The sequence below is a fragment of the Xiphias gladius genome, chromosome 9 (assembly GCF_016859285.1).
Source record: "Xiphias gladius isolate SHS-SW01 ecotype Sanya breed wild chromosome 9, ASM1685928v1, whole genome shotgun sequence".
Classification (NCBI taxonomy): Eukaryota; Metazoa; Chordata; class Actinopteri; order Istiophoriformes; family Xiphiidae; genus Xiphias; species Xiphias gladius.
In genome coordinates, this window is record NC_053408.1 from 4,351,944 (window position 1) to 4,377,489 (window position 25,546).

At 41.4% G+C, this 25,546-nt stretch overlaps 1 long non-coding RNA gene across 2 annotated transcripts in view; it reads left to right on the plus strand.

Moving 5' to 3' along the window:
• LOC120794580 overlaps positions 1–25,546 on the plus strand; it is a 164,405-nt gene that overhangs the window by 43,934 nt on the left and 94,925 nt on the right. Inside the window, exon 1 of one of the 2 annotated variants that reach the window (XR_005708138.1) lies at positions 17,366–17,496. The exons of the other annotated variant lie outside the window; for it this stretch is intronic. This is a non-coding gene — a long non-coding RNA (uncharacterized LOC120794580). Of the gene's footprint in view, positions 1–17,365; positions 17,497–25,546 lie in introns of those variants that run through there. 2 annotated transcript variants of the gene reach the window in all.

The following is a 25,546-nucleotide window of genomic DNA, read 5'->3' on the forward strand; positions in this document are numbered from 1 at the left end:
ACAGCGGGCTGAAATGTGCAGCACAGGGCATCACACAACAACACATGCAGTGTTGGATCACTTGATCTTATGATTAAAGGCTCTTCTTCAAAGAGGCTTTCAAATGGAAGTGTTGAAGGACCACAAGAATTTAAAAGACTCGCTGGAAACTATTTCCACATCTGAAATATTAGAACATTTATTTTTGGACTCTTGTTTTGAGATTGCGACCTTAAACGTTCTTCTTATGTGTAGAAAACAAGGTGATTCAACAGTCTCAAAGGGGCTGGAGAATTGTCTGGCTGCACCCATTACCATTGTATAGGGGAAATAAATGCTCGTTCTGGGTAGCGCTTGGTTTAAAGAAATACAATAATTTTAAGTGCTAAGACCGCGATGCACCGATGGTGCCCCTGCAAAATAGCGTCGGGGTGAACTTGTTTTGGTGGAACATTTTCACATGGGGAGGCAAGCGCTGTCATCAAAATGGCCAATTGCCTGCACGACATTAACTGCAGCTACCTGCACTTGACTGCAGGCGACGAAGGGGGACACCACCAAAACCATGGCACTTTTACGCCATCTCTCTGTGTTAACCCTCGCTAGCTCACTGTGGACAATAGGCCATGCTTGGAAAATGAACCTTTTTCCAAAAAGCGGTGGGCAAAGATGCAAGACTGTCCCTGCTAGACAGAAAATGGTGTAAACATATTCTTAGAAACATTCACTGGAAGAACCAAGAAGGCCAACCTTATTGTACGATCCAGTACATTGTGTAGGTTGCTAGCTCAGAGGTTTGTGTTGTGTTTTCCCCCAGCAAAGAGGATTTTGAAAATGCTAACATGCAGATACCAGAAGGGGAAGTGAATGCCGCGTGAAATACATGGCCGGTGGCAGGCTTATACCCACAGTCTAGATCCGGTGAGTCAGACGAACTCTTTGTAGGAAGATAAATCTCAAAGCATGAGCTGTCGTGCTCCACAGAGGAAAAATGATGCAGATTTCAACAGAGTTACAATACAAAATAAAATAATACAAAATAAGTCAGCTGACCCTGTTGATGCCAACTCATTCATCATCTTTCAAAAATAGATTTTTACCCAACTGCTCCCTCTGTTCTACAAATCTTTAAGTGTAACTTCTCACTTGTGGTGCAATTAACTCCACATTGTTATTTTATCCACTGCTTTGGGGAGGGACTCGTGCCTCCTCAGTTTCTGTGCTGTCATGTCTCTGAAACTTTCTCGCTATTGCTGAAGAAATGCCGTGCTCTTATTCTGAAGGCCTACCGTAACTCCAGTGCCCAGCAGCGGCTAAAGACCTTCTCCCTGATGATTGGCAACATGTTTACATCTTGCCGAGGGTGCGAAGGTATTATCAAGTGACTGAAAGAATTATGCACGCCGACGTGGTGTCTGTGTGTCTGTGTATTCCGACTTGTTCCTCAGTGGGGCGAGGATAAACGATGGAGTGGCTGTTAGTTGTTATTTGTATGCAGAGCTTCACATGACTGCATCACTAAACGATGGGAGCAAACTATGCAGCATAAAGTATAGAAGTCTTGCTGGGTTCTCCATGAGTCTTTGAAATCTTTGTGCCTGCTGTTCAATCAAGTTGTCAGTTTTTCTCTCAGACAGGGATGTTGATTATAGACATGTAGACTGAAATATTATTTCCAGAGCTGCAATTCTCCTCTACTTTTCAATTATGGTTCCATTACCGGCTCTGTGTCAGCGCATGGATTACTGCAATTGCACTCTAAGAAGTTACAGAACCATGTTCAAAGAAACCTGAACAGACTTTCCTTTTTGTTCTGTCAGTTCTAATATGGGATAACTAGTGTGCACTATCTGGCAGCCTTGCAGTAGAGGTGTTGTACAGTTCAGGTTGTAAGTCTGTGAGCAGAGTTATCACACCTCTATTCAAAAAGACTGTAGCTACACTGACAGTTTTCTGGTGAAACATTTTCCAACGCGTGAGAGCTGCAAACGGAAATATGCACGAATGGGTAATGTAAACTTTTTCAAGCAGGTGAGAGACGATACGTCATCCCATTTTATTACAGTCACCTCAGTGTACACGCGAACACACAATATCAAACAGAAAATATACACCGTAAATTAATAGAATTATACGAAGAGAAAAAGAAAAGGGGAAAAAAAAATCATCATACCTGCCACCATCTCAAAATTATGCAAATGTAGATGGTCTGGCAATTTTTTTCAACAACTTTTGGCTGAAAAACAAGTCTAAGGCTCTACAGCCATGCTATCAGCTCTGTATGGGCTAACATAGGCACGCTAACATGCTCACCATGGCAATGCTAACATGCTGATGCAATGCTAACATCTTAGTATAGCATGTTAGCATGCTAACTAGCATTGCTAATTGGTACTAAACATAGAGTAAAGCTGAGCCTAATGAGTATGTCATGCAAGTTAAGGAATCGCTACATCACATGACTCCCATTAATACCTGGAATTATCGTTTTCAAATTTTTGTTTGTATACGGCTAAAGCAAATGAGACACGGTGTGTTAATTGGCAAGCTTTAAAAATGTTTTGATAGGTGTTCTTTTAAACACCAAGAGCCAGGGTAGCTGTTTCTTCCTGCTTCCACTCGTTATGCTAAGCAGCAAGGCTAACTGCCTCCTGGCCCCAGTCCCATATCTTACACACAAGTGCGAGAGCGGTATTGATCTTCTCATCTCACCCTCAGCAAGAGGGTTTAGGAGCATGTTTTCCAAATGTCGAACTTTACCTTAAATATCATTTATTAAGTTCATATAACCCAATTTTTTGATGCATAGGCATTTTCTTATATTGAAAGTTGACTATATGTTTACCCACATTTATGATAAGAGCTTCATGTTTGTGACCAATTTTCAAATTATTGTAAACAAATTATAGCTAATCTGTTCTCTATGAAGCCCCAGCATCTCCTTCTCTTCTTTCTCTTGCTCGTCTTTACTGCCGGGCACAGTGAAAATAATTGAAAACCTATTCCACGGGTATTATTCTCAGGATGTAGTCAATGTATATATTCAACACCCCACAAAATGTTCAGATAGCAGGTTCCCTTAAGGCTTCCACTTACCATTTCCCCGCAGAGATGTAAAAGACTGTAGAAAGTATTATAGTAATCACTGTTCATAGAAACTATTTGTGGAGACTTTGGAAAACACTCGCACGACAGGAGGATGCTGTCGATACTGCCTATACAGAAACGCTGCGTGCTCATGCATTATTGGATTGCTTATTTCCGGAGGGAAAGCTGAAGAACAGGGTCGAAACCCACTCTCCTCACTGACACATCAGATCAGGAACAATTTCTCACATTGCCTTGAAACAACTGCACACCCATCTTTTATTTTCGTTGTGTGTTAACAATGGCGAGTCAGTCAGTAACACAAATTTCCTCCTCTTTTCCTGCGTGCTAACGGTAAAGGAATTGAAAATGCACAAATGAAAACCAAAATTACTTAATAATTGAGTAACTCCTCAAAAGCTTCCAGATATTTTGCTCTTCTAATTGGTTCTATAAAGTAGGAGCCTACGCTGAAAGAAAAAAATGCCTTAACGTTTTTGTCCTCCACCCAGAGCTTCTCTCTTTATTGTACAACAGAAGCAAAACTCATTTCAGTGGTCGATGAGACTAGAGAAGGGCTATATAAGTGCAGTCCATTTACCATTTAGCATTTGCTGTTTAGGTATATCGACCAAGTGCGCAGACACCAACACAGACTGGTGTTCAGTGTCAATGCCAACAGCACTTTGAAATAAACACTGAAACTTTACATAGTGGAAAACCTTTTCGTCGTGCTTTTAGTTGATCCCCATCCATGAGTCTTGTCATTCCTTGGTCCACGATTATTTCCCCATAAGCCTCCTCCCCTTTTAGCCTTTCCCGGTCATCTTTCTTTCCCTTTGTTTCATTTTGTCCTCCACTCTGTATTCCCTGAGTTGCTCTAATATGTGTGTGTTTTCTCAATGTCAGTGCGTGGCCATGTGACCCGGGTGCACGCGTTGACGTTGGTTACTGAACAACTTCACAGAGCCCCCATGCAAATCATCCTGTCGGTCAGAACCAACACACGCACACACGCACACACACACACACACACACACACACACACACTTAGTCTGAGTGTTTGTGTGAAAGAAAGAAAGAGAGCACACATAAGTGGATATTCTGGCTGGGAGAGAATTCAGAGAGGAGTGGGCAAAAGTGTTAAAGGAGCCCATTATGTTGCAGCCATTACCACTTAGCTACACACTTTTCAGACATGATGATGACCAGGTCTCTCCCATCAACACTGACTTGTATTGTAGCCCTCACCATTAAAATGCCAGTGCAGAGTAAATGTTTGTTCTCCCTACTGCAAGTCTATGGGCCAGCCCGGCCCAAAGATGCAGCTTGACCGAATCTCCAAATCTTGTGGTACAACCGCACTCAATCTCTTCATGTATCCGTATGTTTCCTGTGTAAAAGCGCTGATGTGGCACACTTGGTGGATGTTGCTGACATGTGGAAAGCTAAACTTTGCGGTCGACCAGTGTGCTTGGCAGCTGGGTGGGACATAAACACACTGTACAATTGCAAACATTCAAACACAAAGTTGGGTACACATTTAGAGGAGAGTGGATCTTTATAATAATTGCTCCATTTGACATACGCTGTGTGATTACTGCTGCTGTCAGATGCAAGTGGATTTTTGTGATTCATGGGCTGATGAATGAAAACTTAATGTAATGATACTTGATGTATATTTAGGTTTTGACTTTAGGTTTTGCCATCTAGTTTCATTATGAGTGGATTTACGTGGAGGAAGTGTGCGGGTTAATTATTCATGGGCCCTATCTACATTCCTTCATTGATGTTCCAGCTGGTGTAGACCTCCTACAGGGCTCCGCTACAGTAATGATTTTTTTTTTTTTTTTTTTTTTTTTAATGGATCGCACCTCAGGACTCAAAATCTGGGGCTGTAATCATAAAAGTAAATTATTTTACCACTGGGAGTCCTCCTAAATACCACTTAAAATAGCTAAGAGTTTCCTCTTAAAACCCACAAAGATACTAAGAGCAACTTTTACTAATGAGTAGAGAGGTATGCAAAGTTGACCCTGTTGCTATGGATGGCATCAGGTTTCACGAAAGAGTGTACTATCTCCACAATGATCACTTAATGTCAAATTAAATAATTATAAATACATAGAAGCATGAATGACAAATTACGTTAGATTAATAGAAATAGTAACTCATTTTTATTTCACACATGAAAAACGGAATATTGGGTTTCAGTTGGCGCAGCAGTCTCACCTCAGGGTCCATTTAGTAGCAATTCTTCAGTAGCTGTTGGTTAAAACTCAACTTTTAATCCGACATGATTGTGTAATGTGATCGAAAGGCTCCGGCACAGCCACTAAATGGCCCATGAGGTGAGACTGTTTTGTCAGCTACTGTTTCCAAGGTCAAGGACAAGCTTTCATACTCAAATTTAAAGCCAACGTGGACACAGTAAGTGCTCAGAAAAAATGGAAATTTGAACATTAACATTTCTATGGCTAAACTTCATCTGCTGATGAAGATCCTGTGATATGATCGAAAGCTCCGGAACAGCCACTAAATTGGATATTGAGGTGAGATTTTGTCAGTAAAATATTGACCTGTCAAGTATATTGAATCTGTAATCAAACTCGATCTGCATGTTGACACTTATATTTTTTTCCAAACAAACGGGTGATTCTACTTTTCGCATCAATTTTAACGGGTAGTCCGGCCAAGGCCATGAAAGCATTATTCCTTTATTTTCTTGTAGTTGGGGATTAGGCTCTTTAAACTGTTGAATGGGTCTGAAGAGGGCATTCATAGCCTGATGAATAATTCATAAAGACGGCTGAGTATTTGAAGGTGGCTTTGTAAATCTGTAAATGCTGCATAATTGCATGTTTTTTCGGTGGCCCCAGTGGCAGAGAGTTGTACAAACCATCGTCTCTGCTGTTAATGTATGGTTTTGATTTGTTGATGTGTTGAGCAGATTCGATCTTCATTAACTCCCCTTTCGTGAAGATACCCTCTAAAATGACAAAATACCTTTCTTTAAAAAAAAAAAAAAAAAGTTCATTATTGTTTTATTTTTCCAAGACCCAAAACATGCATTAACTGAGTAATTTCTGAGGCAGCAGAAACAAGCCGTAAACACAAGACGGACTTTCTCTCACCTTTTAAGTTGATAGGGTGAAATTGTTTGCAAACAGTTGCCTATTTAGACTTGAGCAGATACAGAGCAGCATTCGGATTCATTCGGACTTGTGTGTCAGTCAACCTGACACATTCAAGTCCAGTATTCGTTCCCTTTTCAGCTCAGTTTTGGTCCCCATCACCTCCCTGAGAAAAATGTCTTTTCAGCTGCTTAATGCCTCTGTCTTCACCAGCTAGTCACTATTTGCGTCTGTCAGCTGTTCGGTGCTGTGCATATATTCTTAATATAAAAGTATTTATTAGAGCTGCTTTAAAGTTTGAGTTCGGTATGGAAAACTCCAGAGATTGGGTACTGCCCTCTTTTAGTAAACAGGTTCTCTGTGTGGAGATTGTGCTTCTCAGTGTGTCTGAGCTTGCACGTGTCATGTGACTGATTTTAGGTAACTTCTACATCTCCAGGTCACACAGGGTGTTGCTAATCACCTCTAAATAAGGCATTCGTCCATGATGGAATGAGACACTCGGCGCTGTGCGTTTCAAAGGGTTCCCCTCATGAGGGTCCATATCCATTTGGATTTTGCTCCACAGGGATTTTGCCTTCCTCATTTCCTCCCTGCCACTGCAAAACCAGAGGAAACCAGTATTTGCCGGTGCTGAGCCCCAGCCGTAATGAGATCTGAAGGACATCAAAGTGCCTCTCCTTTGAGGAGGATAAATAGACGTGATGAAAAATAGGCCTGAAATGCAAATGTGCCACTGTGATGATGAACATGAGTCAGCTTCCACAGGAGCGTGGCACAAAGGGATGATACAAGTTTGGACAGCTGAGAAGTTTGGAAAATTAGCGTTTCAAAGATAAGCTGTTAGTGTCTAAATCTAGATATGAATCATGTTGTGATGAAAGGCTGCAGGGGTCTCCAGCAGAAAGGGTGACGCTCACAGGTATGACTATGAAGTACAAGACACAGAGGCAAACACGCATAAAATAAATACATTAAACGAGTAAGTCAACAAGGCATTGGAACCACAAGCAGTGTCATTCGTTCTTTCAAAGGCTTGAATGGAGGTGGCTTCTGCTTTGATTACTGATCACAGACCTCACTGTCTCGTCAAGCAGGATTAGAGGGTTCGTTAGCAAACTTTAAAGTTAATTCTGGCTTTTCAGTCTCACAGCGACGACACGAGTTCAACCCAAGCTCTGTTGCCATGGTAACTAGGACGAATATCATTGGAACACACTGTTGAATTACTGGATAATAAGAGGGGCTGTAGTTTAGTGAGTACTTTGCTTTTCAAGATAATCAGCTATCACCTTTATTATATCAGAGACGTAAAAGATGTCTACTCCAATAAGGCAGCCTCTTTTAAATACTGTAGCTAGTTTTTTTATTTACAAATGACTGAAATTTAATGCTGTAGCATCATAGATTTATCTTTCATTTCACAAAGAGAGTCTGACTTTGAGCCAATCAATAAACCTGTGAACTCTGCCCTTTATATAAATCGTAAATAATCACATAAACATTTTCTCTATCTGTGAGTTTCCCGCTGCAGACTTTGCAAAGTGCTTCACAATAAAGGATAAAATGAAAAGACAATTTACAAATGGATTTTACATTTTAAATATGGCTTTGTAGGCTGCTAAATAATCACACAATCGGTGTAACTGGCTAACAACATACACCAAAAAAGTTTAGTTGTTTGGATTCTGTCTCTCATCCTGTTTTTCATCTCCATCTTTTATCACCCTCAGATTGCCATCGGAAAAATGTTTACGTCTTACAGTTCAATAGCATGATAAACGATTGCCCCTCTTTGTGAGAGTAATGGGTCATTTCCTCATAGCAGTTTGAATGAAGATTGACTGCTCTCACTGTTATTCCAAACAGAGCTTTTGTAGGAACATTGGAGAGCATTTGAACTGTAAAGGTTTCTGGAAAACGGACAGAGTAGATGCAGAGAATAATAAATTGTGTTTTAGCCTCTTATCCAGAAGTTAGTTTTCTCGGCCAAGCTGCTTAGCTAAAGGGCTTGTTCCCATTATAGTAGTTATAGCGTACTGTAGGCTGCCTGATCAGGAACAGGTTTTTATTTGATGTACATTTTTGTAGAGGCTGAATATTGTCATTTTGGCAATTACTGTAGAATTTGATAGACGGCACTAATGATAAAAAGCAATGGCCTGGAACAACATTGTAGAGAAAAGCGAAAAAGGAATGAATGAACTCAATTTAGAGCATGAGTATCAGGCAGTATGTGGAAATACATGAAGCCTCCCGCCGGGTGAGAGTTGGCTGGGGTTAAATCATTTGGCCTCCTTTACACCACGGGTCTCGGCAAACTCTACCCTGGAAACTCTCAGTCTGTTGTTTAGAGCAGAAAAGTGAAAAGAAATAATGTTCAGATTTTTTTTTTTTTTCGACCTCAAACCATCAAATACAAAATTGATAAAGGAAGAGCGAAGAAATAACTGATTTTATCAGTGAGATTAAAGTCTAAAGGGGCTGGTTAAAAACAAACATTTCTCCGGAAAACAATGGAGACAACAGACAGGGATATGGTAAAACTGAACGATGCTGTAGAAATATTAATTTCATAGCTACATGGTACGTGTGAAACACTGATAACAGGATAACAGATAAGACGTAAAAGATGATAAATGAAAACTAGCCGTTGAAAATATGAAATTTATAATGGGTCATGATTTCAAATTACCTCCCTTTCAGTGCATTTTAGCACCTTGTTGTGAAAACAAACAAACAAAAAAATTTCCTCCTGTGTTATTACTTTTTGTTTATTAAGTAAAAAAAACCCCAAAAGCCTCTACTCTGCAATATGTGTGTCTAATCATGTGAAATCACTGCTGTGAAAATGCTGAAACCGTTGTCTTGTTTTGTAGACAGACATTTGGTGAATGGTCGTCGTTCACCAACCTCTAACCAAAGACATCGTGTGCCCCTTAACGGCTTCACAATAACAGCCACCCTCTGTTTCTGCAGTTGTATGCTTTTAATGTGCAGCAGTTGGAAATTTTTGCATTACCTTTAGTAGTAACCTAATGCAGCTCTGATACGGCTGCAGGAGAGTGAACAGCGAACCGGTGAGGCCGGACTACATGCTGAAATCATTTCCTGCGAATCCCTCGTGTGTTTTGAATCCAGTGCGGTAATGGCAGACTTTGCCACTAGCTATGTAGTATAAGACTACTGTAGAGAGGGGTAATTGCAGAGGGCAACAACACTTAATGATTACTTCTGGAAAGAATTGTATCAAAAAGGTGGTTTGATTTCACGAAAATCTCAACTTTAAAGGTGTTATGTGTCAGTCTTTTAGTTAAAACATTCTTAAATTAACTAAAATTATCAACTGCATGTGAAGAAATAACAGTTTTGACGTTATGTCAAAGACAGCTATGTATTGTGCTACAGAGATATCCACTGAAGCCAACATGCTAACTAGCAAGCCCTGGCCTGTCCCGTCTCGTAATACCACTTTGTACCTCAAGGGGGCGCATCTGGTCACTGTAGCGTCCAGGCTGCCCTCAGTCCAACACGAGAGGATGAAGAAGTAGCGCTGTGCAGAAGGCATATTCTAACCTCTTGTCAATCGTGTTAGTCAACGGAATGGGACAGTAAACACAATCATGGCTGAAGCTCTTGGCAAGCAACCGTTATCACCCCCACCACCAACCGCTCCCAGCAAGAAACCACGTTCGGCGGCAAAGAAAAGAAGTAATAGAAGTAGAAGCAAAACGAGAGTTAACACAGCTCCTGGCAAGTAAAGGAATGAAGTCTGATGCTGAACTTGACATTGCAACGTTTCTTCCAGACTGGTAAGTAAACAACTGTTAATGCTAATGTTGGCTATGTAGCGGTAGAGAAAACTTACATATGGAGACCTTTATTGTACTCTACAAAAAACACCCAGCTTAACAAGTTTTTGAGTCTCAGTCAGCCTAATTTTAAGATAAAATAATGTAAGATTTTATGGATTCCCAGAGGGGAAATTGACACATGACAGCAGTACAAGAAACAGTCTGAAGTGGTAGGAAAAAAATAAAGAGCTATACAAAATTAAAATAAAAAAAAACAACAAAGTAAAATAAAAACAATTTTGCAGCTGAAATAAAATACTTTGACTGCAGTGCAGTTTCCCTTTTAAGAAGAATTTTCTGAAATTTCATCATCTATAATCTATATTGCCTGTATCCTAATTAGAATTAATGGAATCTAAGTTTATAATGCTTTATTAAAAGAAGAGATAACTAAAAATATATCTTCTCTAATTCACAGTTAATTTTGCAGTCAATTAATAATGTATTGCCACATAACCTTTACCGTCTGTATAAGCCAGAGAACAACATGTTAACTTCAGTCAACAGAGAACGTTATCATGGGCTAGGTTAGATACTGGTGCCATCAAGGCAGAGCACAAGCTGCAGATGGAGTGATCCATTATTCAGAGCAGAGCCTCTCCAGTATCGGGCTCTGACAGCCATTTGTTAGATTAACTCTCACTTGTTTGCATTTGGACAAAGGATGATTCATGCTGAAAAACATATGGGCTAATTGGAAAGTGTTACATTTCAACCTATGCACATAAAACTCTCTAGAGATTTAGTTAAAATGGCGGATGCTGCTAGGATTCTACATTTATATTCAGAAAGGTTTAGACTACTCATTTGTTGTCGTAGCATTTGGATGGGAGGATCTGCTGGCAAATGTCAGAGGTGCAGCCGGCCGTTAAAGTCTGATTTTGTTTGTTACATCGACAAAATAGCAAACAGTCACTGAAAGGGTCAAGAATGCAAGTGCAAAGGAGCTGGAACTGAAGGTACATTGAGGGCAGAAGCACGAGCAGTGTCACTAATGACCAGCCTAAACAACCTGTTTCAGCCTTTTGTCCTCTCAAGTGTGACAATTTCTGGCCTGAAAAGGGATTTGAGATTCAAGTACCCTTTACTTTTCAGAGGTCTATCTGTTGTGCATTTATGTTAATGGTAATTAATCAACACACTCAGCTGCACACTCAGCTCCAGTAGCTGAGTCCTCAGCAACGAAAATCATCAAAAGGACAGCACTCCAATTAGATGATTTATTATTGCGCATTCAATTTGGAAACATGCCGGTCCCGGGCATGCCAACTAGCAAATACTAACCATACTTTGAAATCAAGGATATTTAAGTATCTGTTAAGTAAGGAAATAAATGACATCTACACAACGGCTTATGTCATTGCTATTTAACTTTTCCCCCCATTTTAAGAACAGAGCCATTAGCAGATGGGCTCCAAAAACCCTATTTATTTTTTGCTAAACAAATAAGTGGCCCCATTCAATTACATCTACTCTAGTGGACTCGCATAATAAGTATAGTAAATTGAGTTCAACTCATTTAACTTTAGATAGTGACAAAGTAAATTACACTTAAGCAAGATGTTTTGTATTGCCACAACTTTCACGCGCACATTGAAGAACATGTGATGACACATCAGTGAACCTTACCTTTACATTTACTCATAAGACTAATTAGTGCTTTAATGACAAGTCCTTAAATAATGGATAACAGTCTTGCATGTCGGTCCATTACCTGCTCACCCCTGTGCATGACGGGGTTCACGTGAACCTGTACAAACTCAGTATAATATCAGCTAATGACTTATATACTATGGCAAATCATCCTTATATACAATACTATGGATAGATGCGATACAATAAATAAAAAACCTGCTTAAGCAAATGCAAATGCTGTTTTGAGGGCATTTTGGAAACTAAAAGTGGACTTTGGATTTGAATAGAAATAATATTAAAGCTTTAAAGCATCGCATGTTTGTATCTGTATGTGTGAGTCTGCTCATGAATGCTTTCTCTTGAGTGTTCGAGAATGTTTTTTACAGCCAGACACAATGATTTACATCCCTTGCAATGAGTAAAATATAATGATGTAAAACAGTTCATCACGGATGTGATACTTCATTAAAAATATCTACACATGCATACATGGTGCACTAAAAAACAGTTAAAACAATCCAATGCAATTAAATCCACAATCACAATGACACAATGCTAATTAAAAACACATTTCAAGATACTAATTTATTTAATCATCATAGCCTTTTTAGCACTTGTCCAACAAGTACATTGTGTCAGTCTAGGATCGCAAGCAGTTAAGAGAAAATAACAACCGATACCACATCAAGACGCCACAGAACTACGGCCCTTTGCAGAAAACACTACAAACAGATTAGACTGTAGAAACATTCCCCTTTGACCAAATTTGGATTTTGTGGCTTCAGTAATGGCTGTGAATGGTCCCAAATCAAAACTTTAAAGGTCCCAGATCATACATCCACATTTTTCTAAAGTCTGTGGTGGGAATAGATTCATATAGAGGAGCTGTTATCCATCTGTCCATCCTTGCACTCATTCAAGTAATCATCATTCCATTCTCCAGGCCAGACGTCCTCTTCCATGGCAACTCCTCCAGCTCCTTTACAGCCCTTGTCTCGCTATAGGATTAATGTTCACTTGGACGATTCTTCAGTTTAAGACTTGCGTCCAGTGCCAACACTCAGTGCCAGTGCAGGAAGTAGAGTGACATTTAAAAATATGCAGCCAAAAGTAAGGTTGGGGTGGTCGATGGGTGTATAATTAATATGCCTGATTGGATACCGGAGGTTGGAGTTGGAAGGGTCTGTGTTTTATTTTATTTTTTTTAATATGCAACCTTGTCCTAACCATGTTGTAGTTGCCTAACCATAGAAGATAGGTTTGGATGTTTAGCCATGCAGCGGGGCACTAGGGATAGCAATGTCAGTGGGTCGGTTCACCACTTTGGTCTGGACTGAAATATTGCAACAGATATTGGTTGGATTGGCACAAAGTTTTGTAAAAGGAATTCATTGTTTCCAGATTATGTATTCCTGTGACTTTGGTGGTTCAGAAATGTGAAATATCTCAACACCCATTGGATGGATTGCCATGAAATTTGGCACAAACATTCATGCTATCCAAACTTAAGAGATCCCCCGGCATTTCTTCTGGCACAGTCCGCAGGTCAAACTTTCTTTGGTTTATAACCCAATACTTTTGACCCTAATGACTTTCCCATCAGCCTCAGCTGTAATTCGTGTTTAGTGCTGATTATCAAATGCTAGCATGATAACGTGTTAAACTAAGATGGTGACCGTGATAAACGTTATGCCTGTCAACATTGTAACTGTGAGCATTTAGCTCAAAGCAGCGCTGTGCCTTTAGTACAGCCTCACACAGGTGTTAGCATGGTTGTAGTCTCTAGTCTTCTGTCCATACGAGCTGTGAAGTGACCCTTGCCTAGCGGGACTGTACTTTAAAAGATAAGTTAGCCAAATCAAGAGGGGGTTTTTGTCCAGGCAATCATGAATTTTTTTTAATAGGAGGTGATGATCCCTTCATGTGACTACAGGACTCATCCCCCTGCCGTGGCTCGGCAAGAAAACACTGGAAACACAAAGAGGGAATGTTGTACTGGACAGACTCACTCTTTGTAAGTTACCCACTCGATTTGGCTGACTCGGTCTGCCGAAGCGTCATATTGGCATGACTGCTATGGACTTTGTAGTTGCACCGGGAAGGGATCGGCAAGCAGTTACTCTTTCATATGTATACTGTACATGGCATGTAAGTACTGTATTGAGTTGGAACTATTCCTTAAACATTGTGTGATGATACTCTATTTGCCATGACCATGATCGTTACTAACCCTATAGTTTTAGTTGCCTCAATTTAACGTTAATGATACTGTAGATTTTGTGCGGATATTGTAAGAATAATTATTAGACACGCTTTTTGCCGTATCACTGTACTGTCAGCTGAATCCCTCCTGCCTGTGCCCCGATTCTGTCCTGAAATCTCCTCTGAAGATCTGCAATGAATTTTTGCAATCTGAAAAGCTGTAGGGAAGCTGGTAATTGGTCTCCATCAGTAACTGATATCCTTCAGAGTTGTCAAAAGCAACTGGAACAGATGACATTTGTACTCTAAACCAGACGCAACCCTGTACATCATGCACGCATGCAGTGGCCACTTTAAAGGGGGGCAGAAACCAACACGATCAAGTGCAGAGTTACCCATTAGCACACAAAGGTTCTCAGTCACTTCTTCTGATCATGCCGTCAGTGAACGGAGCTTAATTTGGATGCTCTGCTTTGCTCTTTAGAAAAGACCTCCTGGAAATTTAAGTGGAAATAAAACGGTGCAACAAATGGCACCAGCATGTAATCAAAAGGCAACCTCTTGCGAAAAGATATTTTATACACTGCACATACTGAAATGTTCAAGCCTTGTGCAGGCATGTAGACACATGCACTCACACATGGACATTGATAATGGTTTCAGAAAAAATAAAACAGGAATCCTTTGTGTGTGCGCCGCAGTTTCATTTGCAATTAAAATAAACCTTTATTCTCTACCACAAGCTCTTCCACTTCTGCTTTTGAAACCCAGAAAGTGTAAAAGTCTCACATGGGGATTCAGCACTAGGAGAACGTGTCACACTCGTAGCTTGTGATTTCCTGTATATTTATCTTCTACATTAGTCAGATAGAAGAATCTGTGTGATTGTTTGGAGTCTACTTCCAACATACACTAGCTCAACACACAGTTTCTAGGCAATCATAGCTAAAGCTGTCCCATTGATTATTATTTCATAAACCCCTCAGTTACGTATTTTAAGTTGGACTTCCCTCTAAAAAGGATGTGATGGTATGAATTCATAAAAATGGCGTATTGAGTTTGCCATAGGTTGACAGATCCCTCGGCTACGTGGACGCCGGGATTCCTTCATGGCGATGTCGGCGTGCAACCTACTCGAAGCAATTATGATCATTTTGTAGAGGGAGAAGAGATTCTTTGTATCCAGCTCTTATTTTGATCAAAGTAAGCGGAGTGAATTGTCTCAACTTAAAGTGGAATGAAGATATGGTGATGAGGGAGAACGTTATCCACCTCTATCTGGGTATCCGTCTGTCCACCCATAGATTTTTTTTTTTTTTTTGGGGGGGGGCCATGAAATAAGTGAAATTATGTAAAACAAACCAGGGATTATTGTGTCAAAAATTTAGTTTGGTTAATAAAATATAAAGAGAAATGTACTGCTTTCATCGTGTAATTGCCTTTGAAATAATAGCTAAGAAGTCAAAGGTCAAATTTCCCACAGAATGCTATGTCCAGGTTGTGGTTCTGATTGTGGGGGAAAAGATCAATATTAGGACTGCAGCTAATAATTATTCTCATTATTGCTCACTCAGTCTTTTTTTTTCTTTTTTCATTGATTTATTCAGTCTCCAAAGTGTCAGTGAAAAACAGTGAAAAATGCCAAGCCCAAGTTTCCAGACCTCGAGCTCACGTCCTCGAAGCTGCTGTAACAGCTGATGGATTGACACAGAATTGATCGTCAACAATTTAAGGCATTTACCAAGCAAAAAAGTAAAATGTCAAACATTCTCTGGCTGCAGCGTCACACGTGAGGGTTTGTTGCTTTTCTCTGTTTTATATCATTGTAAACTGAATATCTTTGGGGTTCTGTACTGTTGGTTGGACACACTAAGCAATATGACCAAATTCACCCGGGGGCATTTTTCAGCGTTTTTCAGAGATTTTATTGACTAAATGATGAACCGATTTTTAAAAAGCAATTGACAGATTAACTGATAACGAGAATGACTGACCGTTAGTTGCAGCCATACTTGGTTCGGTTTTTGTCTGACCCCCGGCAGTCCACGACCCAAAGATTTTCAATGGACAATGATGGAAAACAGAGATAAGTGGCAAATCCTCACATTTGAGGAGCTGGTCCCAGAGGATATTGTGCGTTTTTTGCTGGATAAATGATTAACTGACTATCAGAATGATTTATTATAATATCATTATTAGAATCATTATAATTTCCTATCATCAACTAATTGATTAATTGACTAATTAAAACGAATTAATATTAATATATTAATACAGCTCAAAGTCATTAAATCAATTAGTCAGTCGACGCAAATTTGATGGTCAACTGTATGTGAGGATTTTCTGGTTTTGTCTGTTTTTATATCATTGCAAATTGAATATCTGGGTGGTGGTGGTGGTGGTGGGGGGGTATTTTTGGGACTACTCGTCAGACAAAGCAAGCAATTAAAAGAGGTTCTGAGATTTCTGGTATTTTTCTCTATTTTCTTACACGTTGGAGTGTAAACAATTAATGGATGAAATAATTAAATGAGCTTTAGCTGCAGCCCTGCTTCAAGTTGCTTGTTGGGTTCCAGAAAGATGCTTCAGTCAACAACGATACAGAACAGATAGAAGCACTAAATCCTCACATTTGAGAAGCTTGAAGCGGGAAATGATTGCTTGATAAATGATTCAGTGGATAAGAAGTGTTAATTTCCTGCCAACCGAATAATCGAATAATTGGTTAATTATTTCAGCTCTAATCATTCTAATTACTATTCGATATATATATATATTTTAATTAGCTGCCGTCTTGGCAGTGTTATTTGGATATTCCCGACAAACGCCCCGTTCCAGCGGTGCGAGCTGACAACTGACAGCTGCAGCGATGCCCGCGGCCTGCGGAGGACTGTTTCTGACGACAGCAGTTTAACAGTCCCAGGCGTCTCCCTTCGCCAAAAATCGGGGGGGGGGGCGACAAAAAAAACCCCAACAACTTCTTATCTCCCCAATAACAAGGTGGACTCGTCTCGTCTCCCCCAGAGGGAGGAGGGGGGAGGCTTCGGCGCGCTGACGACGAAGTCGATAAATAAGGACAGCGGCGGAGCGCCGAGTCACACCACAGCGTCCCCGGCCGGTGCCTTACAGCGCTGGTCCTGTAGAGAGCGGTAGATAGTCTTCATGAGCGGTTGCACAGCCGAGCGCTCCCCCTTCACCGTACTGTACATAAGCGAAGGGAGGAGCGAGCGTGTAGTATTTCTTTTTTGGTTTCTTTCCCCCCGTCGTTGCGACCCATCCAAGCGCTTCTGGAAGGCAGCGAGAGGGGAAACGAACCGAGCGTTTGTTCACGCAAGAAAAAGCTTTTTTCGGTAGGAAGGTGGACGGGGGAGCCGCGTGAGGAGGGAGGTCATTTTTGACGGTACGAGGCGCAGCAGCTTGCCGGAGGACCGGGCTCGGAGTGAGGGGAGGGGGGGGGGGGAAGAGACGCGTAGCCATCCAGCGCTGCCGCTACACTTGTGCAGAAACCGGAGGAGCCCCGCTGACTTTCCCCCCGCTTCATTTCCGCCCCATGCCCGAACATCCGAGCCGAACTGGTGTCCGGACCGCGTGGGGTTAAGCCGACGGTGAGTGTCCGCGTCGGGCTCCAACCTGCCCGACGTCCGCGGCGTGGTGTGCATGCAGTTGTTTGGCGGCGCTAGCTTCAGCCGCCGGGGCTGGTTTTGACAGATCGGATCAGCGGCCAAGGTACACACGGTGCACTGTGCGGGAGGCGAGGGTCTTATCTTGTTGGTCTGGAGCCACGCCGCCACTACTGCGACGCTCTGGTTAGTGATTGTTGTCATTTCTGCGCCAGCGCTGCCGGATGTAAGTGCACGGCGGCAACGGTTCCTTTTCGGCGTGTTGTGCTTGTACTATGTGCTGCACGCAGGCCCCAAACTTGGATTTTACTGTATGCCCGCTGCACTGGCGCGCGCATGGTCCAGTCGTGCCTGCACACGTGCGCACGCACGCACGCACACACACACTGAGGCACATGGGTAATCGATAAGGATCATTAGACATATGAAGCCCATAATACTCCTACGGGGAGCCTTTAGTGTTTTTGATACTCGCTGTCTATCCAGGTGTTTGACATGAAGCGGCTCTTTCTCCCCTTTCGCCCACAAATGTTGCAGAAGGGACTTTTACAATACCTGGGCTGCTGACACTATTTCGGTAATACTGGCTTTACTGTAATGTTACTAACGGAACCATATACACACTGTGTCTGAACGAAGCGCTGCCACTAAGGTGAGGCTGTACCGAAAGCCAAACTCCCCTGGGGACAACTTTTACTCACCTGATAAATCTTTAACAAAACTCAGTGAGGGCACTGGCTCATTAACATCCGTATAGTTCACGCGCCTCTGGAAATATCGAGGAGTTTTAGTGTACAGTGGCCCCCTGACATGCACGCAGACCGGTATTTAGAGTTCATTAGTTCATCTCTTGCGTCACGGTTGTGTTATTGACCGTAGAGTAATAAGAAAAAAAAGCCCGGTGCGGCCCAGACGGTCACCCTCTAATCTATCAGTGGATGTGTGTCGGAAACTGCCGGTATCAGAAGAGAGTGTTTCACCGGGGCACAATTTGCGTTGCATTAAAACTGACGGGCGTTGGGTGTTAAACAGATGCTGTGACTCAGTAGTAGTAAAGACAAGAACCTGTGTGTTTTAGATAAACATGCCCATTAGAGACAGTAGAACTCAATACTGTAGGGTGTTGTTTTCTTTTTGCTCAAAGACAACATTGCCCAGTCAGTTTCCTTGAATGCACCGACTAAAAAGGAACTGAAATGTTAAACATTGTCAAGGAGCGGTTTGGCAACACGGCCCGATTGTCCCAGAGCGCTGACTGACTGCTGACACGCAGCACCGACGCTTTTATCATTCAATCGGACCATGTGAAAATCCCCAGGGTAAATAATCTCAGTGCATGATTGAGCAGAGCAGATCATGAGTATAATAGTGACAGTGTGCGCGGTGCATTTGCAGCTGTTTGTGTGTAAAAAGCCCTCATCGCCACATTACGGTGCTGTAATAATTAAATGAGTCAGTGTAACCGCTCTGCTCAAAGCCTTTTCAGGATCTCGATTCTTGGTCTTTTTTTTTTTAATTTTTTCATTTTCACAGCGGTATCTTGCACAGTGCTCGTAGAGAGGCGAGTGTCTAAAAGCCGTATGCTCTCGCAGCTGAAGCCATCAAGCAGGCAACAGAAGCATGTCCTCCGGCACACTGAAGCCTTTTTTTTTTTTTTTTTTTTTTTTTAAAAGGCAGCGTGTATAGATTTACCCATCAACATGGTAATCAGTGAAAGTTTTAAATAATGTAGACCCTTGGATGTCTCAAACGTCTCTGCAAACTTTGAAAAGCCTGTAGTCTCAACATAGTATTTACGGCTGATGAATACAGTAAATCAGGGACAAAACATCTTTCCTAAATCCTTTCTCAATGTGCCGTTTTATGGAAATCAATGTGGAAAATGCGGAATGCGTTATGTTAATTTTAACTGTGGGTTAATGTGGAGGGTTTTATGTTTTAGAAGCAATGTTACATAAAGATGTAGGCCAATTTACACCTCAAAAAAGTACTTAAGTGCAAGTGTGTCCGGAAGTTTGCGTACACCAGTATCAATAAATGTTTCTGTCGTTGTCATGCAAATGTACGTGGTGCTAAATCACGGCAGAGTCTTAGGATTTCATACAGAAACGGGCTAAAATAAAGCAAATTTACAGTATGTCAGATCCGCGGGTATGGCCCCAGATGCCCACTGTTCATTAATCATTATCCATCAGTTTAAATCGCGGTGTTCTCTCACTGGGTTGATTATTAGCCCTGGACAAATCCGCCACTCAAGTATGAACATTTTCTCTAAGGATACGGTTTTGAATACACCAAGTATGAGCTATGAAGAGGGGAAAACCCCACATAATCACAGGCCCTCGGATGAGTGTTCCATCAGAAGCAAACTCATTTGAACATTTCCATAATGCTTTCTCATACACCCGCGCTTTATTTTCTGCCTTTTTCCTTTTATTGTAAATATTTTTCCCATGCATTGAAGGAAAGCGAGTAGAAAATATTGGCCTTGCTCCTGACTGAGTGATGTAACAGCGTTGTACATGAGAACACAGAGAAGTTGGATGGGTGTAGCCCCATATGACCTGGTTCTTCTCTTCTCCTCTCCTCTCCTCTCTTCTCGGTTGGGGCTCCTTTAGGGGGCCAGAGGTGACCTTGTTCAGTCTTTCCCTGCAGCGAGCACCCCAGCGGGCCTCTCTTTTTGTGACCCTGTTTCTGTCTGTCTTTCTTCCTGGCCTCATGGCTCCTTTTCCTTCTCCTTAGCCACCACCCCCCTACCCCCGTCTGCTCCCATTCCCTCCTGCTCCCAATGGTGGGGCAGCAGCGCAGAATGCTTAGAAACATAGTGTTCACTTATATAACCTCGGCTGTGCAGCTGATGTCCTGGTCTGTATCTGCTGCATAATGATGTCAGAGCTGTCTAGAGAGGCAGAGGGTATGCTGGGTAGGCCAATATGTCAAGAGCTATTCCTGAACTGAGTGTGGTGAGTAGGGTGTGCCCCAGGTTTGCCTCCCATTTCCTCTTTTTTGTTCCTCAGTGTGATTTTGGAAGAAGTCTATGGAAATGAAGTGCCTCAGATGTATTATTTGTCAGTTTTAGTGAAACGTGCCAAAGACGCATCGCACTATAAGGAAGGTCTTTTGACATCGCACCAATTGCACTCTCTCCCGGGAAATTTACTTGTACGTCAGGTATAACTTAAGCTACCATCGAAATGCATTGGTCATATTTCAAGCAACACTAAATGCAGCATGGATAAATATGCGTAAACCTATGAGTTCGGAAATCTGCCCGCTTTAGTGTATTATTTGTTGGTATTAATAATTATTATGGCAAAAGAATGCCATTTATGTTAGTAGAAATTAATTACAAACAGCATATATGGCTGCAAGGAGGAATATGAAATGCCGAGTTCATTGCCTATGATATTTCTGCTGAGAACAGCCTCATGGAAGTGATATTTGACATTTTTCATAAAAAAAAAAAAACAACGAAAAAACAACATTCGTTAAAGCAAGTAATTTGGCGTTTTTTTTTTTTTTAATCTATTAAGCTAATACTTCACCAAGTCAGCCATCTTATCTGTTTCTCCGTTAGCGAAGGCTCTCACTTGTCGTGAGATTTCAGATAGATTCTTCGGGAGATTATGTTGCTCTGAGATAGGCGCATTTCGCCATACTGTGGAATGCAGATCCGTCACATGCCGCCATCTCTGCCAGTGTTTCGCGTGGGGAAGCGCTTTGGTGAAGGTATGAGTCCAGTGGGCGTTTTCTCTTTCCATTTAGTCATGCTGAGATGCCATATGAAACCGCCAACCGCCTGTTGAACCCACATTTTACCACTCGTTCGCAGAGCAAACACTTTGCGTAGTCATTGTTGACTCTTTTAAAGTTTTTGCACGCAAGGTTGTTGGCAGACGCCGTGTTGTAGGCTAACTAAGTTGGCTTTATGGATCAGTGCCCACTGCCGACTCCGGCAATTGCATCTACTTGGGAGGACACAAAGGACTTGCGTAAAGGAATTATGTATTTCAGTAGGGAATAGGGATACGTATGTTTTGTACGTATCAGCCTTTTTAGTTATGCTTAAAACGTAACTATTTTTACCCCCGTTTCCCGTTACCGGGGAATGGGAAATAGGTTGGAATTGGATCCCTGGGAATCCTGTTTCTCTAGATTGAACACCAGTCCTGAAAGAACAGCTTCACAGTTTGCCCATATGTTCGTCTGAATATCTCGAGACACCGCTGCCGTAACTTATTTATGGGACTTTGGAGGACGTTGGAACTGCGGATCAGCAAGGGTGACATATTTGTTGCAGATTAGCATAGGTTAGCATCTCACGTGACTTTGCTTAATGTTGCCTTGTCCTCGCGTAAATGCACATCTTAGACTACAATAGGAGGACATGCCTGTTATGCCCTCGCCTTTACTTTCTGTTTGACCTCAGTTGACTATTGCTCATCCTATAGAAGCTGGGCCCCAAGGCACTTTACCATGTTGTCTGTGTTTTCGCCTATGACTAATTAGATTATAACGCCCAAATGCTACAGACTTGTAGGTTGGTTCATAGGATCTATTGAGCCAGGGCGAATGCAGCCAGCCGTAAAATGTCATCTGATCATCACAGGTTTATGCACTAGAACTGGGCTAATAAATTTTGTGGCGGTGTACAGTAAAGCTTGTTTTAACCAGCGCATTGTATTTACATGACTCGTTTGAACAAAGCCAGCTTATTCAAACAGCACTCGCGTAGAAATGTCTGAGATTTGAGTAAGCAGTCGACCCCTTTATGCATAAAGAGATGCTCAAATGACTAAACTAACATCAGGCATCTTTGTCTTTAAATGCTTATACATCATTGTCATTATGTATATTGATTAATATTGTCCACGTATGATTGAAATGATGACCTGGTGATTTGGGTGAGTAGTTATGTACACGAGGGTCCTGCTGTGTGTGTATATATATATATATTTACACGTTTGTGTGTGTGTGTGTGTGTGTGAGAAAAGTGATATATATGTATATATCATATCATACATATATGTGTGTGTGTGTGTGTGTATACATATATACACACACACACATATATGTACACGTGTGCATGTATTTATGTATGTATGTACATATATGTATTCAAGGGGATCTCTTCCTGTAGCTTATTTTGTCAGGCCAACATAAAAAAAAAAACCCCCAGATACTCGGACTGCAGTGATATGAAACAAAGAAAAGTCGCAAATATGTGCATTTGAAATGGTAGAACCACCGAATATTTGGCATTTTTGTGATTAATCTGCCAAAAATGTTTTTGAATAATTTGTCAATTAATGGACTCATTGTTTCAGCTCTAATTCAACGTGTGGCCTGACCACATGTGAAATCACATGAAATCTATTGAGCTAAAGTTATTAGTCTTCAAAAAGTAGGCCAAGTCAGCTGATATATGTATATATATATCAGTAACAATAAAAAGTAATGTACATCAGCTGTCCCTTCTGCCATAAAGGAAATTCCATGCTGTTTCCTGCTTTAATATCTGTGAGAGTAATGAGTGTGTCCTCACTGGCAATTCAAACCTCATTAGCTGAGAAGAATGAGGCTAGGTTTTTCAGCGTGATGTTGTAGCTGGTTTGTGTGGCATTCAGAGGCTCGTGCAGCTCCACTGCTGATAAGCATGCTGTCATGTTGAACACGACAAGAGATTATCAGTGCGCTCTGCACCGGTCCTCACACAGACCACTGGGGGTCCTGCTGTCTTCAAGATACTCTAACAACCCACCCCCCTAACACACAAACACACTTGCAGACACATGATGTCAGATGTCAGGCAGCCGCTCCAAGTTTGTGGTTTTTTTTTTTTTTTTTCCAGTGTTGTGTTTTTTCTGCCCCTCCCTCTTGCCTACTCGTACTGTGTTTGATTTTGTTATATTCAGTTCTTGTCGTTTATTTTCAGTTGTGTCTGTTAGGCAGTGGTTTCCATGCAGATGGTTACCAGAGGCTCCCCTTTGTCTTTTTTGTGTCTTTGTGCCATTGAACCGCTGTTACTCGCTTAGCCAGCTTGTGCTTCATCACCCTCCAAATCACCAAAGAAAATAATAACTTGTAAAATGGCCTTTGTTGGCCACAGAGAGCAGCAGAGCTGTTTTACACAGCTGCACTTCTCTCTTATTAACACCAGTCAGCTTGGCTGTGCCTGGGTACAACCGGGGCCACTCACAACTGGCTTTTCATCAACGGGAATACTTGGCACTGAGGACCGCAAGGTTTATTTTTGCCAGGGTGAAGCGGTGCACTTGACGAAGAGGACTCCATCCGACATGTGCTGGCACTGAACCGCTCTCACTCCCTCTCTGCGAGAGCCGCCTCAATTTACGCAGTATTATCAAAATGTAGTCACGACACATTTGCAGGCGTGTTAAACGGGCAGCTCCCAAGACAATAAAGCGACTACGTCTTTTCTATCCTGTCGTGAACACAGGCATTGTGGCGTACAGAGGGATTTCCTTCATGTAGATTGTTTAGTAAACTGGCAATGACAATTTCAGTTTCTGTGGCCCTGGGGCGGAGGATAATCAGTTTACAATCGGTTCCCGCGAGGAATTAATGCGTGTGATTATGAGCTGGTTTGTATGTGGGCGTTAGAGACAAGGGAATTGAAAATACAAGTGATAAAAAAACAATAGGAAATTTACTCTAAATTGATAACTGTTGTTGTTGTAGCAGATGCAGTGTTAGAATATTAATCGTTGCTGGATATACTTGCACATCAATCAGATGTAACACCTGCACGTTTATGGATATATGTACTAGGGCTGTAAACAATGAATGTTTTCACTATCGATTAAACTGCTGACTGATTTCCAAATTCACCAAATAATCGTTTGATCCATAAAATGTGTGGAAGTAAGGAAAAAGTGCCTGTCACGAGTTCCAAGAGCCTTAGCCTACATCTGCGAATTGCTTGATTTGTCCAAAAAATGAGTCAAAAACCAAGAAATACTCACTTTACAATGGTAAAGAAAGATGGTAAAAAAATCTCAAAATTCAGAAGAAAAACGAACCTCAATAAGAAACTATTTTGCTAATCACTTCAGCTCTATTACAGTGTACAGTATTGTATATTTGCTGTACTGTGTGTGTATATAGTACACAAATTATTTTATCACAGTCAGCCACCTTCCAGTGGTAGAGGAAGGCACGGGCGATGGCTCTAATGATTAAGTCAGGTGTGTTGAAATGCATGTGATAAGAGGCAAAAGAGCTAATCTAAATAAATGTAACTGCTTCCACTTGGAAATTTTCCATGCTTCAATATATTATCTCCTGAGGTAATGAGTAACTCTGAGCAAAGAGATGCTTATAAAACCCCACAATTAGAATTTTGGCCGATACCCAAGTCTTGCTATGGCTGCTCTGGTCTTCCAACATGTACTGTATACAGGTCAGCATTTCATTACCGCAGGAAGGAAAAGAGCCATGAGAATAGTCTGACGTTTTTTTAATATCCCATCAGCGTGACTTTAATGCTCTTTCCCTGCTGTTGTTGTAAATATACAACCGGGATTTCGTTTTTTGGGAAACCGGTGTTTGAGGTGTTTTGTCTTGTAAAGCTTCCACTGCTTGAATTCCTGTCAAATAACCCTGAATTAAGAGGTGGATAAATGGCTGGCTGTGCAGAAGAAAGGCTGGAGTTTTATTGCTCCCTGTTTTGTAATCTATCATCCTAGAGGAAATTTGGATAGACCTGTTCCAACGCCTGATGGTTTGGCAAGCATCTACTCGGCTCCATCTCTTCATCATTGTTTTTTTTTGTTTGAGGCCGCTGCTTATGCCAGACACCTACAGTGCTTTTGCTATAAAATTGTAGCTGGATAATTACAAGACCAAAATAAAGACACAGCCATACAATTGGCCTACAGAATAAAAACATATAGCTTTTCCACAGTGTAGAATTACAAGTGTCAGGAGTGAATGAGGCTTGAGTATGCTTGTCCTACAGCGCTGACTTTTTTTTTTTTGTCAGATGTACCGCCACAGATGAACTCCAGTATCC